Here is a 21,539-nt window from a genome sequence, read left to right as displayed (position 1 = left end):
TCATTCTCTGCTGTCACCATTCATTTGTTGTACACCAACAGTAAATGCATCCTTGTTATTCTTCAGCTACCATGTAATTACTTTCTTTTTCTGTTGGATAAGGGGAGTAGGGATAGCCCTAGTAACTATAGGCCGGTGAGTCTCACTTCTGTTGTGGGCAAAGTCTTAGAGAGAATTGTAAGGGATAGGATTTATGCACATCTGGATAGGAATAATGTGATCAAGGATAGTCAGCATGGTTTTGTGAAGGGCAGGTCGTGCCTCACAAACCTTATTGAATTCTTTGAAAAGGTGACGAAGGAGGTTGATGAGGGGAAAGCGGTAGATGTGGTATATATGGATTTTAGTAAGGCGTTTGATAAGGTTCCCCATGGTAGGCTACTGCAGAAAATACGGAGATATGGCATTGAGGGTGAATTGGAGGTTTGGATTAGGAATTGGCTGGATGGAAGAAGACAGAGGGTAGTAGTTGATGGCAAAGTTTCTTCATGGAGTGCCGTCACTAGCGGTGTTCCGCAAGGATCTGTTTTGGGACCATTGCTGTTTGTCATTTTTATAAATGACCTGGAAGAGGGGTTAGAAGGTTGGGTGAGCAAGTTTGCGGATGATACGAAAGTCGGAGGAGTTGTTGACAGTGAGGAAGCATGTGGCAGGTTACAGCAGGATATAGAGAAGCTGCAGAGCTGGGCAGAAAGGTGGCAGATGGAATTCAATGTAGCTAAGTGCGAGGTGATTCACTTTGGGAAGAAGAACAAAAAGATGGGGTACTGGGCTAATGGTCGGATACTTGGTAGTGTGGATGAACAGAGGGATCTTGGTGTCCATGTACACAGATCTCTGAAAGTTGCCATCCAGGTAAATAGTGCGGTGAGGAAGGCATATGGCGTACTGGCTTTTATTGGTAGAGGAATTGAGTTCCGGAGTCCTGAGGTCATGATGCAGTTGTATAAGACTCTGGTACGGCCGCATCTGGAATATTGTGTGCAGTTTTGGTCGCCATACTATAGGAAGGATGTGGAGGCATTGGAACGGGTGCAGAGGAGGTTTACCAGGATGTTGCCTGGTATGGAAGGAAAATCGTATGAGGAAAGACTGAGGCACTTGGGGCTGTTTTCACGAGAGAAAAGAAGGTTTAGGGGTGACTTGATTGAGGTGTACAAGATGATTAGGGGGTTAGATAGGGTAGACAGTTTGAACCTTTTCCCGCGTATGGAGTCGGGTATTACAAGGGGGCATAGCTTTAAATGAAGGGGGGGTAGATATAGGACTGATGTTAGGGGTAGGTTCTTCACTCAGCGAGTCGTTAGTTCATGGAATGCCCTGCCAGTAACAGTGGTGGACTCTCCCTCTTTATGGGCATTTAAGAGGGCATTGGATAGGTATATGGAGGATAGTGGGTTAGTGTAGTTTAGGTGGGCTTGGATCGGCGCAACATCGAGGGCCCAAGGGCCTGTACTGCGCTGTATTCTTCTATGTTCTATGTTCTATGTTCTATGAATTCAACTTTAACTTCGAAAGGATCTTTAGATTTTGAGGAAGAAATGTCTCCTTGCCTCAGGTCGAAGTGACAGACGCATTATCCAGAGAATGTGAGACGACTTCGACCGACGCCAGCCAGGAGTCAGAAAACCTCTCAGCAGTTCGAATCTCAAACTGTCTCTGAATGTCAGGCTTTTCAAGAGCAGAAATGGGAAATGAGGGATATGGACAGCCAGAGAGTCGGAGAATGTGAAAAAGGACCAGGAGGATACAGAGACAAATATACAAAAAACAAAGACACATATTGAGGCAGACACTAAAAGAAACAATTCTCCATTCGGCGTGACTGCTAAATAACAGAAAGCAAAAGGAAATGTAGCCATTAAAACATAGCCTTCCACCAGCTCAGGAAAATGAAAGTAGCATGACAGCTGATTAAGTCCTTTTAAGATTGTAAATTCAACGTTTGTCAGCTCAAGAGTGATTTTGATAAATATCCTGATTCGACAGATAAGATTATCATTTTCCCAACAGTATAATCTAGAAATCTATAACTAATCTGTTTCCTGTCCATCTAAAAAAAATCTGTTTCTCTCCACAGATGTTGCCAGGTGTAGCGGGTTTCTCTATCAATTCTCGTTTTTAGTTCAGCTTTCTAAAACCTGCATCTGTTTGATTTTTGATAACCTGGCACAAAACCAAGCATTACCAGGATCGGACCAGTGGTCAGAAATACTGGTACCACGATATATTTGCACAATTAAACATTCATTCCCTGTCCGAAAATAGAACTAATGCCATGGCAGTTCTAGTTCCAAATCCTACCGACGAGATTACACTGAATGAAGACAGACGCTCTTGCACTTATTCTCAATGAAATGGCTTTTCCCTTTCATTCCTGATCAGTTTCACTGCAGATTGTTTTCTACTCGTCTTCAAGTTTTACAGAATGGAAAAGTCCATTTGGCCCATGATGCAGTCTGGATAAAAGACATTTGTCTATTCCATTCCCAGTTTCCAGCTTTGGTCCATAACCTTATGTGTTCTGATGTTTCCAGTGCAATGGCAGTGAGGTTCTCGCTTTGGTCTTCGATGACACAACAATGGGATTGAAGTTTGACATAGTCACACTGTGTTATTACCCACGTCGTGTCTCCCACAGAAAGAGACACACAGACACATTCCCCGAGAGTGGCAGAGTTCTCAGGATTTGACCAGCTCCTTGTGCTTCACTTCAGCTGTCTGCTCCAACATTCAAGTTCAACCGCCAAAAGGCAGCTTTTGGTTAAACCAAAGCCAGTTCTACAGACAATGAGAGACGTTGATCTGAGCTAGAATTTGAAGTGGGTGAAAGAAACTGTAAAGTCGAAAACCCAAACCCTTCCGTTCCTGACAGACAACAGGAATGGACTAGCACGCTACATCCTCATGATTTTAAATGCGAACCGACAATCCCCTAACTCGACGTCAGGCGTGTTACCAATTCTGTCACTGACCCAAAGACCAGGTTTGGCTGTGACAGTTTGTCTGTAGGTAATGTAAACGTCCACATCAGGGCAACAGCATTCACAAGGTGAAAAATCAGCAAACATAATCACCGTCACTGTTTCACTTGGAATTCCCCACTCTGTGAACCATTTCCTTTCACTGTACTTTCATATTTGAAGCTCTTTACATTCCAGAGCCTGAAATAATTCAGCGAGAAACCACTGGTCATTTCGAGCCCGTAATCCGGAATGAGGCGAGTTGAACGATGCCTTTCTTGCTGCCAAAACATCAGCGCAGCTCAAAACGAGCTCGTGTTTGCATCAGTCTTTACTTAACTTGCTGCAGTATATCTGCTGAACAACATCAGATTATCACAGCGTTGCCTTCTTCACATTGAAACCAAGGGTGATAATATGAACCGACTTGGAAACTTGGAGAGAGAAACACTGCTGACGAAGACGATGATGAGCAGGCACTAGAGTTTGTACAGGTCCCAAAGGCTACTGCACTATCAATGGACATCCCTGCATACGGGTCTGAGTTTACATTGCCCAGAACAGGCTTTCATTCCCAGTCAGGGGATATAGATTTAATTCTCTTCTTGTGAATTATCCGAATGAAAACTAAATCCTGGCTGCACCCAGAACAAACACACGGATCCTGCCAGAACAATTCAATGATCGATCAGCATCTGTCTGGATGGACAATGGCAGCAAATACAAGCGAAAGCTATCACAGCAATTACCCTTCCAAGGTTCTCGCGTTTCCCAGTTGAAAATATTTCGCTGTTCCTTCAATGTCACTACGTCTAAACCCTTGCCTCATGGCATCATACCTGTACCCCACTACTGAGGACATCCAGGGTTAGGCGGAGTAACTCAAAATCTCAATCTCTCGCGTAATTAGGGATTGACGGTGCATCCCATCACATTGAGCAATGACTTTATCCTAGTAATACGTTTCCTAAAGCTGCAGTTTCTAAGGGAACACTTGCAATCTGTCGGGAATAAGTTGAGAAGTGGAACGAACGAGAGGAAAATGTGAAAGACAATGATGACTGGGAGGCATGAGACAGCAAGTGAGTGAGGAGCTGGTGTTGCAACGTTCAATGTCAGTGTCAGTATTTACTGACCACTATTCACTCTGACTCACACACCACTCCTTAACAATTCACCGCAATGAGCCCATTCCTCTTAGTGTGAGTTTACCTTTGCGGATATTAATACGGTTAAAGGTGCCCAAGAGGATGGAGGGATCCGCGTTATGCTGTCAGTTTAAACAGTCTAAGTTGTCAGTTTACAACAAAAGCAATAAGAGATTGCCTCTTCCTGTGCATTTTCAGTGGATAATATCCAGCTTTGAACTCTTCTGCATAACCAGAGGCTGTTTTAAATTTATACCGAGTAACTGTGAAACACACAAAAAATTAGTCCGAGTTCCTGTGTTCGAATAGTCAACAAATGCACGCATGGTTTTGAATCGTTGAGCTTGGGCAGTCCCTCAGCCTTAGTTAGTGAAAGTTCTTGTGAAAAAACAGCCGAATATGGGATCAAATCCTGACATCTCACTGTTTATAGGTCTTTCATGAAAAACAGAGTTCCCGACTTCACCTGTGGTTCTGGTCTTGGTGGGAATTCAAATCAATGACTGGATCGAGGTTATAGTTTAAAGACAGCTCCTTCGACACCTCTGCCACGCTGCCACACAAACCCCCTCAACCACGTGTTTCATGATTAGTGTTTCAGCATCGCCTCACTTCAGGCACTTACCCACACGCACTTTCAATGGCGAACTTGGCGTAAGTTCGATAATATTTATGAGGATGTTGCAAAGCATACAGTGTTTGGACTGTAGCGTAAAGCTGAATAGGATGTGAAAATTTTTCCTGGAGATTGAGGGCTGAGGGATGGGCTTACAGAGGTTTATATCAATAAGAAGGAGACGGTAGAGTAAATGGTAATTGACTATTTCTTCCCAAGGCAGGCAAGTTCAAAACAAGGGAACAATGTTTTAAGGGGAGAGTGGTAAAATTTAAAAGGGATCTGAAGGACATTGTTCTTTTCACACAGAAAGGTTTGCGTGTTTGGAATGAATTGTCAGATTTAGTGATGGAGTCTGGTATACTATCAACATTTCAAAGGCATATGGATCTGTATACAGACAGGAAAGTTGATAAAGAATAAACGTGAAAATTTGGCAAATAGAGCGTTTGTTTACGGGCTCAGCCCCTCTGAGATGCTGCAGTGGCGAACACCAGTTTGAATAGGCACTTATCACTTGGTCAGTGCGTTGGGCTAGTTTTCTGGAAGATGGTTAGATTAGATTCCCTACAGTATGGAAACAGGCCCTTCAGCGCAACTAGTCCACACCAACCCTCCAAAGAGTAACCCACCCAGACCAATTTCCCACGAACTAAAGCACTGATCATTATGGGCAAATTAGCATGTCAAATTCACCTGCCCTGCACATTTTTGGAGTATGGGAAGAAACCCACGCAGACGCAGGGAGAATGTGCAAACTACGCACCGGAATCAAATGTGCAACACTTCTGCTGTGAGGCAGCAGTGCTAACCACTGAGCCACGGTGCCGCCCTAAAAGGGGATGGAGAACGCAGCTAGCAACCCCGCAATCTCTCGCATGCAAAGCGAGTACTCTCCCATTTGAGATAACTCCCACAGGCTGCTGCGGTTAAAACCAGCAACGAATCATTTTTTTCTGGTCTTAGGCTGCCAATGACCATTCTTCTTGATACATTCCCAACTTCTCAGTGGGAGATTTTGGCTGCGGAAAATACCTCACAAATCATGTTGCCCGCGCGGCTCTCCAGAGAAACCAAAACCTGACAACTCATGAACAGAAGCAGAACTGACAAAGAGAACTATTTTCAGACACACGGACTCATGAATGCTTTCGTTGAGGCAAACCGAGTCGTCTGGGTTATGAGCTGCTCACACATCTTGATGCGAGGCAATTCCAAATGGTTCTTTCAACGTACTGGCGCCTTAGTGCACCAATACTTAGAGGAAAGTGCTCAAGTAACATGAATCAGAACTGACGAATAATGAACCATGAAAAGTGAAGATTACCAGTTACAGTCTCGATTAGATGAGGTTAACAATTGGGCTGATGTCTCCACCGGATCGAGAGGACCAATAACCAGCCTCTCTCATCAGGACAGAAATTAAGGAAATTAGGGAAAAGTAACCAAGTTTCATATCGCAATTTCCCTCCGTTTCGCAACAACAACAGAAAACTGCGAGCAGATTCAATGTAGAACCTAATTTCACATAAACAGGGAAATAAATATCTCCATTCACTTTCAGAGAAACGGTGAAAAATGCAAATTGTCTGGAATATGAAAGATTGGAGCAGCCTGTTTTTGAGTCGTTTATTATGCTGGTGGCCTTTCGAGCTGGAGGGGAACGTGACAACTACAGCAGAAGGGGAAAACGTGGGCACTGACATGTTGGTTGTTTTCTGCTGTGCCACATCACAGCCGGGTTAGAAGAAATGATTGCTTGTTTTCTGTTCAACTTTAACAAAACTCATCCCTACAAAACGTTGCCAGCTTAATCCATTAACACACGTGGCCGCGCAGGGATGCAAACACAAGCCTTTATAAGAAGTGGAATCTGAAATCAGAGTCTCAGGTTGCTCAGCCACGCGAGCACACAGGCCAAAACCGGAAACCCAAGAGCATGTACCTGATGATACCCTGCAGCATACTCACAGCAACTGCACCAGTTCTGCAGAATAAGCGGTGGGAAGGAATTGCTCTATCCGAGCGGTCGTGCTTGTTGTTCTCATCAGCAAATCTGGCTTTGAATTTGCAAGCCCATACCAGCTACCATGCCGAAAACGAATGCAATTCCGATTAGTCGCTGTGTGAAACTTTGTTCATTTTCTCTCCTCAGATAAAGTGATCACTGGAGATAATGAATTCTGCTCCTGCCAGAAACGCCGACTCTCCTGCATCTCGGATGAATTGAAAAACTGGTTTAGCACTGGAATCCGAGAATAGCAGAACACGTAGAAAGATTATTCTAAACCCAGAGCCAATAAGAGTTCCAACTTTCCTTTTGTTTCTCCATAATAGTGCATTATCCAGCTGAGCCATGAGCAACTGCCACCTGGCTGCAAGCTGAGTTGGAAACCTATGTGGGAATCAAGGACATGCGACTCACTTATGGTCGGTAAATCAAACACTTCTCACTTTGAGGTGTACAAAAATTAGTTTCTATACATATTCAGGGAAGGTCAAAGGCGATCTGAGATGTCAAAGATGTGGTCACTGTTCGTGATTGCTCTTTGTTGGAGTTGTGAAAAGGTTTCCCGCTTTAGTCACATTCACGTTTCTTGTTGATGACTGAATCAGACAGAAGGTGTTTCACCAGAGCTGCACTTGACTTGCATTCCTCTCCCTCGCTGTCAAACTTTCCTGGAACTCTGTGAGAACAAGAAAACAAAATACATACTGCGTCATTCGGCAGCCTGTCTGTGATTTCCTCATTTTCAGTTATAACATGGCTTAGACTTCAGGCCACACGGTAATATTTGTAACAGTATGAGAACAAGAGTCGATAGTTCATCTGTGCCTGTAAATCTTTTCATTCCTGTTGTTGACTGAATGAACTGTATCCGTGTCTGCTGCTTCGAAACTCGAATATGTGAACTGCTCCAAACTATGATTGAGAATTTCTGGTTTTGGTTGACACACGTTGAGAAACGCCAGACAGCGTTCAAATGAAGCTTTCAGAGCACATTTTCGGATGCATTTGACAGAGACTAACATCATGAATCCAGTGTTCGCTGTGACAGAAGGAAATTAATGCTCACCTTGTTACTGATCCAGGCCACCTTCGCATGTCAAGCAAATGCGGTACTGTTGTTACAGAAAGGATCAGTGCCCGGTAACTGTGTCCTTAAAGAGGACATGATTGAAAAAATAAAGAATACCATGTTGAAATATCCAGGAAATATTGGCTGAAAAGGCGCAGACAATATTCCCTGCAGCGCCAAAACAGAGGAACATATGTAACGGCACTCTTAAACAGGATGGCCAGCAGTGATATAGACATCGCCACATATGAAGGACCACTGCGACTAGAAATTTGAAAATGAATTTCACGCAGCAGGTATTCGGAAGTATATTCTTTTCACCGCTACAGTAGTATTGGGCGAGTAAATTCAAAACAACGTTTTCTGATGAGAATGCAATAAAACCCCATCGATCATGATATGAAAGACTGGAAAGAGGCAACAACAATGTTTCTTCTAAGCTTTGTACTGGGCCACTTTCGCACAAACTGATACTGCCACTCCCCAGAAAAGATCAGGGCCCGCGGCATGCACTCTTAGAAATGGTGACCATCAGTGCTGGAAACATCCCTGCATATTCAGAACAAGGAAGAATACATATCGAATAAAAGCGTAGATGGCAATTAATTGCACTTGTATTCCCTTTCACCACAACAGCTAGAATGTGCGGGGAGTAAGGTTTACTGACCAGGTCAGAAAGCAATTACCTCCACATATCTTGACACACAAGCCTATCTTTCTTTCTGTCCGTTTTTTTGAAGCGTCGATCCTTTCCGTAGGAGATGAAGATGATTACTGCTCCCCCGCAGGATCACAGTGGGGCCAGAGACCCGATCGAGCTGCTCACAACAGTTCATGTTTGCCGAGAATCTCTGAAACTGAGATTGGTGACACGTAGACTCGGTGTAACAGCTGCCAACACATGTGGAGGGTTTTGGGACGGATTAGGACCCACTCTTGTAAAAAAGACTGGATCCTAAGACTGGGGAGTAAGTGTTCAGGGAGAGGACTGGAGAATGGGATTAAGAATGATATAAGGCAGAATCGAATGGCGGAGCAGACGAGATATTCTGAAAGCGCTAACCGCTCCTCTGTCTTCCAATCTCTGGCCATCTGGTATCTAAGGAAATAGAAAGAGAGTTATTTGTTCAGTTGGAAGTCCTGGGCAAAGTGAGAGATAGAACAAGCATGATACAATTTTAGAGTCTGGGAAAATGTTTGGAGAGGAAGCAATAAAAGTGAAGCTGAATATAAAGTTTGAAGTCAGGACATATTCAATAAAAAGGAAGTTTGTAGAAAGGCAGAGGGACATTGAGATGGAAAAAGAAGTGTCACCAGTCCCGAAATCTCATTCGGTTTTCATTTTCAAGATGCGACCGGACCTGCTGAGATTTTCCAGCAATTTCATTTGTTGATTCTGAAACAGAAGATGGGAGTGATCCTGGACCAATCAGCTCTCCCATGTTCTGGGAATATTTGACTTACCCGTTCGATCAGATCACGTCTGTCCCACACTGAAACCTCAGAAGCCTTCCCCACCCCCACCCTCGTTACTGGCACTAAACTGTTCATTTCATAAACTTACATGAGCACACAACAAGAACATTTGCATAACGTTCAGGGAGAGCTCCGTTCCGTTCCATCAGCACATTCTGAATGAGTTATTTTTTGTTCAGGACCCCTGAGACATTGAGCCGTCTCTGTCAGACCACTAACAAATGGCCATTCGCGTTCTGTGTCTTTGAACACTTTGGTTGGTACACGGATGTAATGGAATCTCACGTTTTGAAATGGACATCATTCATAGTATTTTCAGCTGCACTGATAAAGTTGTCTCTGGCACTTCCAGTGAAGTGCAGCCAGTTTTCACTCAGAAACCAACATGTGATCAAAGCAGGAGGACATATGTGTCAATGAAAGCAACAAGAATGCTCTACCAGCGTTGGGTTCCAACACTGCATGCGGAACGAAGAGCTGGAAATCTATTAAACAGTGAAAACGAATATTATGGGGCTTGGACGCACGACTCTCTGATTAAACATCTCATATTGCACCGAACTGAGACAGCCAGGCCGAGCGCACGATGAATTAGTTTGCTATTTCATTCTGAGCATAATTCACCTAGAACAGCATTTTGCAAGAATCCAGCTCATTCCTCCCAATCACAAATATCATCATTCACATCTTTCACTTTTGTTATTTCTTCAAAACATTACAAGCTATTTAACACTTGTCCCGACATTTAAGACACAACCCTAATATTTTCATGAGAAGTGATTTCCAGTCACTCTGGCAGACAGTAAATCAGTCGGAAAATTACCTAAGGAAACCCAATCATTTCTGTTTACAGTATTGGGAATTTCCCATCTGCTGACGAGACAGAGTCCTCACAATCAACATTTTCTTTGTTCTTCCTGCCTAAAACGTTTACCACTTCTTATTTTCAAGACAGGAGTTTTGTTTATAACACGTTCCAAGAACAGGAACAACCTTCCAATCTCCTGACGCCGTTTCCAATTTAAAATGTAAGTTTTGCTCCATTCCAACGGGAAGAGCAGTTAATAAGGAAGGAATTTCCACGAACTGTGTCCCAGGGTTTAGCAGGAAGCCCTGATTGAAGCTGCAGTGGCAGCTTTCAGTTGGCATCGGGGGATTGGAGAACATGGTGTCGTATTCTGCTTCGTGTAAACGTCTTGCTCCCTGCAGACTCGGGGTGAATCATGGATAAGTTTTCGGAACAACACTGCCTTCCAGTCTCTGGCCATCTGCTATCTAAGGAAATAGAAACAGAGTTATTTGTTCAGTTCGAAGTCCTGGGCAATGTGAAAGATGGAACAGTTCTGAGACAAAATTGGAGACTGGGAAAATGGTTGGAGAGGAAGTAATAAAAGAGAAGCTGAATATAAAGTTGGAAGTCAGGAGACATTCAATAAAAAAGAAGAGTGTGCAAAAGCAGGTGGAGATGGACATGGAAAAGAAGTGTCACTAGTCCCGAAGTCTTAAATCGGTTTTTATTTCCAAGATGCTACCAGACCTGCTGAGATTTTCCAGTAATTTCATTTGTTGGTTCAAAAACAGAAGATGGCAGTGATCCTGGACCAAACAGTTCTCCCGTGCTCTGGGAATATTTGACTTACCGTGTCCATGTCCCACACTGAAACCTCACAATCCTGCCGCGCCTCCACCCTCGTTGCTGACAATATACTGTTCATTACGTTAAACACAAGAAGAACAATTGCAAAACGTTGAGGGAGAGTTCCCTTCGGTTTCCATCAGAACAATCTGAAATAGTTAAAATTGGTTCAAGACCCATGTGATATTGATCCGACTCTGCCAGACCCCTAGCAAGTGGCCATTCGCTTTCCGTGTCTTTGAACACTTTGGTTGGTGCACAGTTGGTTTGGAGCCTCACGTTTTGAAACGGACATCATTCATAGTATTTTCGGCTGCACTGATAAAGTTGTCTCTGGCGCCTCCAGTAAAACGAAAAGCGGTGTTCACTCAGAAACCGACGTGAGATCAAAAGCAGGCGGACAGATGTGTCAATGAAAGCAGCAAGAACATTCCCCTGCGAAGTGTTGCAATACTGCACGTGGAATGAAGAGCCGGAATTATATTAAGCAGTGAAAGCGCCCATTGTGAGTCTTGCACCCACGACCCTCAGATTAAGCAACTCACACTGCACCGACTGAGCTAACCAAGCACGGTGCACTGTGGATTAGTTTGCAATTCCATTGCGAGCATAATTCATCAGCAATTTGTAAGGATCCAGTTCATTCCTCCTAATCACAAAAACATCATTCACACCTTTCACTTCAGTTATTCCTTCAAAGCATTACAATGTATTTAGCACTTGTTCCGGGATTTAAGGTTCAACCTTGATATCTTGGTATTTTTAACCTCACCTTTAGGTCGCTGAAGTGATTTCCAGTCACTCTGGCAGATAGTAAAACAGTCGGTAAATTACCTAAGAAAAGCCAATCATTTCCGTTTACAGTGTTGGGCATTTCCCATCTGCTGAATAGACAAGGTCCTCTAGATCAACACTTTCCTTGTTCTTTCTACCTAAAACCTTCACCACTTTTTTATTTTCAAGTCAGGAGTTTTATTTATCATACGTTCCAAGAACTGGAGCAACATTCCAATGTCCTGAAGCCGTTTCCAATTTAAAATGAAAGTTGTGCGCCTTTAACACGGAAAGAGCTGTTACGAAGGAAGGAGTTTCCATGAGTTGTTTCCCATGGCTTGGCAGAAAGCCGCTGATTGAAGCTGCAGTGGCCGCTTTCTGTTGGCATCGGGAGCTTGGAGAAAGTGATGTATTCTGCTGTATGTAAACGTCTCACTCACTGCGGACTTGGGGTGAATCATGGATTAGTTTTCGCGGTTACAATGTCGATACATGGTCGGTGTCAATACTTGTGCTGAATTATTTGAGGCTTTATGCCATGGGTGGGCTCGAACCACCAACATTTCAGTCAACTGCGCTGACCATTTGAGACACAGAAACTGGCAACTCAGATATCCTAAAGCAAAGTTATCGACGGGATATGAGGATACGTTGGACAGCAGGAACTTGCGTTGTTTTCAGACACTGTCGCTGATTTTATCACCGAGAGGGGATGCACATTGAGGAGTTGCAAACACTCAAATTAAAAGGCATCCACACATGCGCAGTTCTCTCACATACATCTCCACACAGTAGCTTACTTACGATGCTGGTAGTTGAAGCCACGACTCGATAGAGACTGAATGCTTAAAAATCCAGCATATCAGACCGCTCGACCACGCTACCACACAAAAGGCAACACTCAGGTTTGTTATGACTAGTGTTTCAGCATCGATTCACTTCAGGCACTGAGACCTCGTAAATTTTGTAATGAACTTGGCGTAATTTAAGAAGAAAGACCAAAGAAAATCTATAGACAAAGAACAGACCCTTCATCCATTCAAGCCTGAGCCGATCCAAATCTATTTTTTAAACCTGTCACCCAATTCCTAAGAGTCTGTATCCGTCTGCTCCCCTTCTTCTCATGCATCTGTCCAGACGGATCTTAAATGAATCTACCGTGATTACCTCTCCCGTCTCTGATGGGAACGCGTTCCAGACACCCGCCACCCGCTGTGTCAAGTAGTTGTCGCGTGTATCCCTCTTAAATCTTTCACCTCTCACCTTGAAAGCGTAACCTCTCGTTATTTAATCCTTCAACCTGGGAAATAAAACTTTTCTCTGTCTACCCTGTCTGTACCCTTCATGATTTTGTAAACCTCAAAAAGGTCCCCCTCAAACTCCTTTTTTTCTAATGAAAACAAACCTAACCGACTCAACCTCTCTTCCTAGATTGCCCCTTCCATACGAGGCAGCATCCACCCTCTCCAAAGCGTCCACATCCTTTTGGTAATGTGGCGACCAGAAATTTACACAGCATTCCAAGTGCGGCTAGACCAATGTCTTGTTCAATTTTAACAGGACTTGCCAGCCATTTTATTCAAAACCCCGTCCAATGAAGGCAAGCATACTATATGCCTCCTTGACCACTCTATCCACCTGTGCAGCAACCTTCAGTGTACAATGGACCTGCACTCACAGATCTCTCTGTCCATCAACTTTTTTTTTCCCAAAAGCTCTTCCTTTCATTGCAAAACTCGATCTAGAATTAGACTGGCCGAAATGGGTCACCTCAAATTTGTATGTGTTGAACTCCAGCTGCCACTTTTCCCCCCAACTTTCCAGTATATCTATATCCTCCTGTATTCTTTAACAGTCCCTTATATTTTCTGCTGGTCCAGAAATCTTCGTGTCATCTGCAAACCTCCTGATCATTCCAACAGTGCTCTCTTCCAGATCATTTAAGTATATCACAAACAACAGTGGTCACAACACTGACCCCTGTGGAGCACTACTGGTCATCTTTCTCCATTTCCAGAAACTCCATTCAACTGCCACTCTCTGTCTCCTATTGCGCAACCAATGCTTTATCCACCTGTCTAGAACACCCTGCACACCATGTTACTTTACGTTCTGTATTCGGTTACCATGGGGAACCTTATCTAACTCCTTACTGTAGCGCATGTATATAACATCAACAGCCTTTCCTTCATCAATCAACTTGGTCACTTCCCCGAAAAACTCTATTAAGTTGGAAACTCACGAACTCCCCCGCACAAAACCATTTTGCCTCTCACTGATATGCCCATTCTTTGCTAAATATGAACAGATCCTACCCTCAGTACCTTCTCCAGCAACTTTCCCAACACTGGTGTCAGGCCCATTGGTCTGTAGTTATCCGGAATATCCCTACTATCCTTCCTGTACAGGGGACAATATGAGCAACGTTCCAGTCGGCCAGAACATCACCTATGCGTAAGGATGCCACGGAGATATCTCTCAGGGCCCCAGCTATTTCCTCTCTCACCTCACTCAGGAACCAGGGATAGATCCCATCCGTTCCTGGGGATTTGTCCACATTAATTACCTCTCGCCTGCCCAACACAGCTTCCCTACTTATGTCAACATGATCCAGACTAATCGAATGTCTTACTCTAGACTCAACATTCATGTTCCTCTCCTCAGTGAACACTGATGCAAAATAATCATTCGGAATCTTACCCACTCTCTCAGATTCGACAGACAGCCTTCCTTAATTTTCCTTTAGTGGACCAAACCTTTCTCTAGTTACCACTTGCTTCTTATATATGAATAATCGGCTTCAGGATTCCCCTTAATTCTGCTAGCGTGAAGTTGTTTCCTGACCGCTTTTAACCCCCTTGATTCCCCGTTTAAGACTTGTCCTACTCTCCTCATGTTCCTCCAGGGACCATTCTGTTCTTAGCGGCTGAGGCATTATGTATGCTTCCCTTTTCCTCTTGGCGAGTCGTACAATTGTCCTGTCATCAACGTTTCACGAATATTGCCTTTAAAATCCTTTGCCTTCAACGGGGCATGCCTATCCTGCACTATATTTAACCTATCTTTGGAAGCCTGCCACATATGAACTGTGGACTTTTCTACAAATAGCTGTGCCAATCCACATTTCCGACCTGTTGCATAATTTTGATATAATTAGCTTTGGCCCAGTTTAGTACTCTTTCCTCAGGACCACTCTCATCTTTGTCAATGAGTATTCTAAAACTTACAGAATATTGGACACTTCCCAAAGAAATCACCCACGGCAACTGCTATCACCCGCCCTAGCTTGTTCCCCAATATCAGTTCCAATATGGCCTATTCCCTCATCGGACTATTGCTATATCGCTCCAGAAAGCTCAGCTGGAGGCTTCTTACAAATGGTGTCCCATCCAGACCTCTGACGCTAAGAGTATCCTGGTCAATGTTGGGAAAACGGAAATCTCCAATCACCACTAAATTATTGCCTCTATGTTTTTCCATGGTCTGTTTAACTTTTTTTTACACTTCACGCTCACTGTAATACAGCCCCAAAAGTCTAACCTCACCCTTCTTATTTCACTGCTCCATCCATAGTGTCTCACGACCCAAGCCCTACATGGTGTCCTCCTTTCACACAGCCATAATATCATGCCTGACCAGCAATGCAACTCCTTCCCCTTTTACTTCCCACCCTGTCCCGTCTGAAGCATCTATATCCTAGAACATTTGTTTGCCAACCATGCCCTTCCTTCAACTAAATCTCTGTGATCGCAAGAACGTCATATTCCCAGGCACCAACCTCAGCCCTAAGTTCATCTGTCTATACTTCATGCATTAAAGTAGTTGCATTTCAGGCCACCAGTTCTTTTGCATTCATCTGCTCTCTGCCTACTCTTCCCATTATTAATGCTATCTTCCTGATTCTTACATTTTCCATTTTCCACCTCACTGCCGACTTGTTTTCTCTTGTGGTTCCCAGCGCCCTGCCACATTAGTATAAAACCTCCCCAACAGCAGTAGCAAAAACTCCCGAAAGGACATTCGTTCCTGTCTGGTTCAGATGTAGATCGTCAATTTTCTTATAGTCCCACCTTCGCCAGAACTGCTCGGAATGTTCAACAAATCTGAAACCCGCCCTGCAGCACCATTCCTCAAGTCAAGTGTTCATCGTGCCTTTTTTATTCATTTCTCCGCTGGCAGTCACATGGTACCGGCAGTAATTCCGAGATTATTACCTTTGAGGTCCTCCTCTTTAATTTCTCTCCTAGCTCCCTGAATTCTCCCTACAGGTCCTCATCTCGTTTTTTTTTGATTGGTGCCTGTATGCACCAAGTCAACTGACTGTTTACGATCCCCTTTCCGAATGTTCTTCAGCCGATGGGTGACATCCCTGACCTGAGCACCTGGGAGGCAACATAACTCCTCAGAATTGCTGATGCTCCACAGTGAGTCCACACGCAGCTCCAGAGTGGCCACGTGGTCAAGCAAGTGCTGCAGCTGGACACACTTCTTGCAAGTGTAAGTTTAGAATACCTTTACAAGGATTTGCAAGGATTGCACTGCTTGGACATGAGAACGAAACTGAATAGGCTTCGTCAGATTCCCAGGAGCTTCAGTGCTTAGATATGGCCTCATAGAAGCTTATAAAATCATGAGGAAGACAGACAAAGTAAATAGTCAGGGAGCACTTTTTCACAAGACACGCGAATTCAAATCTACATAGCAAACATTTAATGCGAGAGAGGAAACATTTAAAAGGGATGTGAGGGACACATGTTTTTCACACACAACTTTTGTTTGTGTGGAATGAATTGCCAAATTTAGTGGCAGAGTCTGGTGCACTCACAACATTTCAAAGGCATCTGAATGGGTGTATAGACGGGAAGACCTCGGGGAGATAAGGCACAAATATTGGCAGATATGTATGGATTAATTTCGGTTATCTATTCAGCAAAGGCAAGTTGGATCGCGGGAGTTGTTTCCATGCTGGACAACTTTGAGATGCTCCAGCCACCGGCAACGGTTTGAATACACCATTTGCAAAAAAACGTGTGATGTTTGTAACTCAGTCAGCGAGTTTGGCTATTTTGTTTGGAGGGTGGATGGGCCCAACCGATCCAGAGATGAAGGTTTTCCGGATATTTGCTTCCAATGACCATTCTTCTTGACACTTTCCCAAGTTCGCCATCAAAGATTTTGGCTGAAGAATAATACCCCCCATATCGCATTACCCACTTTGATCTCCAGAGAATCCAAAAACTGACAGCTCTTAACGTGGAACAGAATCAGAACTGAAAAGGCAGTACCATGATCAGACACACCGAAGCTTAAGTGCTGTCTGTGAGGCACTGTGAGTCGTCTCTGACATGAACCGCTCGCACAATTCACAGCGAGGCAATTCCAAACCTACTGGAGATTTAGTTTATTGCCAAGTCCCAGAAAGTGCTCAAGTATCATATAAAAAAGAACAACAACGAACCATTAAAAGTGAACATTTCCAATTATATCCGTGATTAAATTAGGCCATCAATGCGCCGGTGCCCCCATCTGATCGACAGAGCTAATCACATTTCTCCCTCACCAGGACAGTAATGAAGGAAATGAAGGTATAGCAACGTTTCACATCGCGATTGCCCACCTTTTCGCCACAGCATCAAAAAACGGCGAACAGATTCAATGCAGGATCTTCTTTCGAAATAACGGTGAAATAGCTATATCTATTCACTTCCAGAGTAAACGGGGAACAACTAAATTGTCTGGAATATGATTAACGAACATAGACTACTTGGGTCCCAGATTCTACTGATGCACAGACTTTCATATGGAACGGTTCCTTGGATGATTGCCCTACGTCCAGAAATTTTCTGGCTGCCTTCTGTTTGCCCTGTCACATTAATCTTGTGCTGCTCTAATCGAATTTCTATTTCTTGCCATTTGTCCGTATTGCAACTAGGGATCGCTGGTCGTGGCAACTCGTGACTGCCACACAAATTCTTTGCCAAAATTGGATTGTCCCGCAACGTGATTCGCAGTGCACGAACTTCGCAACGAGGATATGTCACGCGGCAAGTTACAAAGCACGCTTCCATTTATTAAAGTAAGTTTCTGGGAACTGACAGCCAGATTCCTCCTTACACTCAGAATTATGACAACACATAAACCAACAGCCTCTCTCAGAGACAAGTGACCAATGCCCATCTTGTGCCAGACAAACGTAGTTGACAAGATTGCACGCAGGGACTGCACAGAAAACTATAGAGCAGAAGCAGACAGACGACCATCGAGCTGCATTCATGCAGTTCAGTTACCCTGTAAACCCCATGCACAGCTGTTCCTTGTAGGTACACACAGGGCACTGAGTGTCTCTGACTCCAGGACTTGGGACTCGGATTATATGACCGTCTGCAGCACTGGTTACTTCCTTGTGTGAGGTAACTCCCGATGGAACATATGTAAAACACGATAGCTCATTGAGAAATACGTCCAAAATAGTACCCAAGAGACGTATTTCTGTTGAGTTTCTGGTCCTGTTCCTGACATGACATCCAGCATTGTACTTATTGTGTGCTTCCTGACGGTTCGGTGCATGCTTCCGTGATCGCATTGTGTGCAGAAATCTGCGTTTTAGCTGCAATTACGTGCGTTTGAAACCCAGGACCACCTGCCTCTATTCTATTTTCCTCTTCTCATGCGCAATTGCAACACAGTAAACGATCAATTAATATTGGAAAATGACATACACAGGCGTGTGAAAAGCCCAGTTTCCGTGGCAATTATGCAATGGTTAGAGATTACTTTGATTCAGGAGATAAGGATGGACATGTGTTTGGATAGTGATGAGGAACATTGAGGAAAGAGGAAACCAGCCGGTGTAGCTTACAAGAACATTAACAGTAACCACAGTGTAAAAAAAAACGAACGGGAAAAAAACCGCCTGTGAATGATAAAAGAAGGCAAGAATTATGGGAGAGATTCATTTCCCTTCTTCCACTCCCGTTTGAATTGTAAAGAAACTTTGAAGAAAAACAATCAAAAAGTCATATATGCCCCATCGAACAACATGCGCCATACCTTGGCCGTTGATTACAGTAGATTAGAATACTTACAATGTGGAAACAGGTCCTTCGGCCCAGCAACTCCACACCGACCCGCCCCAGCCCAAATGCATTCCTCTCCATTCACCCCGTCAATTTAGCACTGCCATTTCACCTAACCGGTACATTTTTGGACTGTGGGAGAAAACCAGAGCAAGCGCACGCAGCCACGGGGACAATGTGCAAACTCCACACATTCAGTTGCTTGAGGCGGGAATTGACTCTGATTCTGTGGCATTGTGAAACAGCAGCGCTCACGATGGTGTCAGCGTTAGATGGGACTTAGTTGCCGTCTTTTATTGGGAAAAATCTCTTTCATTGTGAGCATCTGGAAAGACCAGTTCGTTCGCCAGAAAAAGAAATGAATATGTCACTAACCTTTGATTGTTTCATGTCCAAGAACACTCAGATCAATACCTCCCTTGATCAGCTCTGCTGGTCAAGTTCGCAAAGACATCTAGCAAATTGACATTGGGATTTTCCTTTCAATCAATAATTTTGACTCAGTTTGGCTGCAAATATCTTTTCCTAACTTTGTGCTTTTCTTCTTTTATGTTGGTGTCTCGTACCTTACAATTGACAGCAGAGTTAGGAGAGGAGATGGAAGCATTTAGCCCATGAAGTCAGCGACAACTTTCAATGAGATCACTGCTGATTTGGTTAATGCTCAACTCTGCTTTTTAGTCAGTACTCATGGCAGAGTGGTTAAGGTGATAGGTTAAAAATCCATTGGGGTTTCCCCGCGTACGTCCGAATCCTGCTGACTACGTTATGAATGACTTGCTGCTGGGCGAATTTTCGCACAAATTTCAAAAAACCTATTTTGCAAACGAGGACGGTAATTTACTTACACTTTGGAACTCGAGTTCTTCATCAGAAAAGTTCCATACTTAAAACATTATCTCTGTTAAAACGAAAATTGTTTGTGCAACGGAGCAAGACTGGCAACAGAAACGTCGACTTTCCTGCTCCTCGGATGCTGCCTGACCTGCTGTGCTTTTCCAGCATCACTCTGATCTAAAGTCAGGTTTCCAGTCCTCACTTTTGCCTAGTTTCTTCAGTGTCTCTGGTTCCCAATTCAAGAACTCTGGCGGTTTCATGTTTGTACCTCCGTGCTGAGGAGTTGAAAAGTGAAGAAAAGTAACTCACCCACTCCATCTCTGGGGTAATTAGGGACTGAAAATGAATCGTGTCACATTGAAATATATCTACATGCGAATTAATCTCTGTCTTTTATTGGGAACCATCTCTTTCATTGTAACCATCAGGAAAGAACATTTCGTTCGCCAGAAAAAGAAATGAATATGTCACTAACCTTTGTTTGCTTCAGGTCCCAGAATACTCAGATCAATAGCTCCCTTGCTTACTTCTGCTGGTCATGTTCGCAAAGAGATATGGCAAATTGCCAAGTGTGATTTTCCTTTCAATAAATAATTTTGACTCAGTTTGGCTGCAAATATCTTTTCCTACCTTTGTGCTTTTCTTCTTTTACATTGGTGTCTCGCACCTTACAAATGACAGCAAAGGTATGAAAGGAGATGGAAACATTTAGCACATCAAGTCAACGGCAGCTTTTTATGAGATCACGGCTGATTTGGTCAATGCTCAAGCTCGCACCTCGGTCTATACTCATGGCCGGGTGGTTAAGGCGATGGAATAGGAATTCATGGGGGTTTCCCCACGTAGGTTCGCATCCTGCTGACTACGTTATGAATGCTTTCCTGCTGGAATAATTTTGCGCTCAAAGTTCAGAAAACCTATTTTGCAAACCAGGTCTGTAATTTGATTAGACTTGGGAAACTCGAGTTCTTCATCAGAAATGTTCCATATTTAAAACATTATCTCTGTTTCTCTTTCCAGATACACTGCTCGACACATCGGGTTTCTGCAGTTGTTATTGGACTGCTTTTCATTAGATTCCTTTCCTCCCTGTCTCTGACTCTGGTGAGTGGCAACACTTCCTCCTGTTCGTCAAAGTGCTCATTCCCCACCGCTCCCTCTCCCATCATTACAAACAACCGTAGGAAATTGCCACTGAACCATCTTTGTTCCAAAGTGAAACTCACCAGCCTCGGGAATCTCTCCACCAAACGGGACTTCTCATCCCTGGACATGGTGCAAGCCAGAGGATTGTGAAGAGATACTGTGAAAATATTGTCAGTTGACAGTTGTAAAAATGTTTGGGAAGCAAACCATATAATTTAGGCTCCAGCTTTATAAATCTTGAGAAACTCTTTGGGAAATGGAATCAGAGGAGGATGCAGAAGTGTGAACTGTCGGACCGAGAAGAGGACGGGACATTGACGCTGATGTTCTCGGGATAGGAACTGATCTGAGACATTGAAAGAATTCTCTCCTGACTACTGCTGCTTTTCCCTGAACCGTCATTCCCCTGAACAGTATCCAAAACGGTGTACTTGTTTTCGACGGGAATGGCCACAGGGGATTCCTGCACTCCCTGCCTACTCCATTCGCCATTCCAGGTCGTCGCCCACCTCATTTCTGTCTTGAACACAGCAGGAAGCAAGGACTTCCTGTTGGGTTAATGTTTCTTTATTGAAATGCAACAGGACTGATAGGTAAATCCGATGAACTCATGGCATGGATCTTAACGTGGGACTGGGATATTTCAGTCATGATTTTTGCGGTTCCCAGGTGTGACCACAACAAGAAAGCTCTTAACTATGAAGTTCTCAGCATCTCGGATGATCCTGAATGCATTCAGCTCCAGCTCCCAAACACGGTCTCCCAGGAGTTGCAGCTGGGTTCACTT

Source organism: Chiloscyllium plagiosum, unplaced genomic scaffold (genome assembly GCF_037043375.1).
Source record: "Chiloscyllium plagiosum isolate Xiang-an unplaced genomic scaffold, Cpla_swu_hap1 HiC_scaffold_42, whole genome shotgun sequence".
NCBI lineage: Eukaryota > Metazoa > Chordata > Chondrichthyes > Orectolobiformes > Hemiscylliidae > Chiloscyllium > Chiloscyllium plagiosum.
The sequence above is the reverse complement of the archived record's forward strand: the minus strand, read 5'-3'. Positions refer to the sequence as shown.